The sequence below is a fragment of the Dreissena polymorpha genome, chromosome 8 (assembly GCF_020536995.1).
Source record: "Dreissena polymorpha isolate Duluth1 chromosome 8, UMN_Dpol_1.0, whole genome shotgun sequence".
NCBI classification, from domain to species: Eukaryota; Metazoa; Mollusca; class Bivalvia; order Myida; family Dreissenidae; genus Dreissena; species Dreissena polymorpha.
The window spans coordinates 23541761-23543588 of NC_068362.1; the positions used below are offsets into that span (position 1 = coordinate 23541761).

The 1828-nt window shown below is 34.7% G+C and overlaps 1 pseudogene; it reads left to right on the forward strand.

The window, feature by feature from the left end:
* Positions 1-294: 294 nt before the first annotated feature.
* LOC127840382 (uncharacterized) lies at positions 295-1018 on the forward strand (annotated as a pseudogene).
* Positions 1019-1828: the final 810 nt, after the last annotated feature.

Genomic DNA, 1828 nt, shown 5'->3' on the forward strand with positions numbered 1-1828 from the left:
GATTGCTATTTTATGTACTAGAGATACTCTTTTTCGTCCATTGTGATGATGATCATTAATGTAAACTTCACCTTTAACATTGCTAATATATGCATACATTGTATTGTACATGTGCACATCTAAATTCAAGGTATATGCACTGGTTAATAAACTGTTAAAATAAGCACTGTCACCCACTCAAGAGTTTAAATCTCTGTCCGTGGAATCATGTTTGTGTCATAATATCGTGTGATAATATCGTGTGAAGTAATGTGTTGTTTTGTTTCAGGTCTACAAGAGACATATCCACTTCAAATGGCGCGACAAATGGCACTGCTTCAGGTTGAAAATACCAATCTGAAGGAAGCAATTCGAAAAAAAGACAAAGACATTAATAGTATTAGAGTAACTATTAAAGAACATCAAAGAAAAATACAACAACAAGAAAACTTTGGTGTTGAAGGCATAAGGAACAGAGAAAAGGCATTGAAGTGTTTATTTCTTTACTACACTGGAATAACTTATTTATTTCTATTTGCCTTTCTTTTTCCTAAACCAGATGAAAAACGATAATATGGCAAGAGTGACTTAAAAATGCTTTCAAATGAAAATGCTTTACTTTCAACTTTGTGCAGATTAAGACACGGCTTTGGTCCCAAGGATTTAGCAATGAGATACAACATATCATTACAATCTGCTGGAATTGTGCTTAATAATATGTTGGATATTACGTATTTCAAGTTTGGCCAAGTATCAATCTGGCCTCATAGGGATGTTATTATTTCTAAAATGCCAAAAGATTTCAAAAAAAGGTTTTCCAAACACTCTTATCATAATAGATGAAACGGATATTAAAACACAAGTATCTAACGCTCTTGGGCTACACGGTCAACTTTACAGTGATTATAAGACATCTACAACCTAAGAGGCATTTGTTGGTTGTGACCCATGCGGATCTGTTATCTTTATATCTGAATTATTTACAGGGGCGATTTCGGATTAATCTATTTGCGAGGATAGTGGATTTTTTCATTGTTAAAGGTTTTATTTAATTTATTTAATCATTTTGAGTTTTTATCAAGCTGTCGTAAAATTATCGGGCTGCAATTATGCACAAACAGAACAAGTTCTTATGAAGTTGTAACCAAACAATAATATGGTCGGGGTCAATATTTGACTTCCGATTGCAGGTTTCTGAGTGAATTAAGTCTCTTGCTTTTCATTTGTCTGTTTATAACTATGGTCATACTATGATATTAAGGCCTTTCCTATGTAAGCATCCATCTGTACTGGTATTTATAGATAGCCACGTACTAATATTACAGAAATGTCAAATTGAATAAGCACAAGAGAAAGAAAGAAATCTTGCTTTAAAATACTGTTTTAGTGTTTTAGGGGGTGTTAACTAGTTGCTTCACCAATGTCATAAATGTAAATTTGTGACACGAAAGCATAGAAGCTGAAGAATGCATATAGAGAACACTGAAAAATACTGCATGGGAAGTTTAACGTATGCGCAGAACTTGCCGTGTGTGTGTGTGTGTGTGTGTGTGTGTGTGCGTGTGTGCCTGCGTGCGTGCGTGCGTGTGTGTGTGTGTGTGTGTGTGTGTGTGTTTCCATTTTATTTACATGTCCATCAGCCATTTAACTAGTACATGTACTAGTATATGAGAAGACCTGACGCAGAACTTAACAAATAAGGTGAACGTTAAATGGACGCTTTCTTTAGGCAAAACATGAAGGCTTCTACTGCGCGAGGGATCTTCATTGTCAACATGAAAACAGTTGCATTTCTTGCTTTTGTAATGTTCTTTAAGTTTCTTGATTTGCTTACTTGCAAAATATGTAG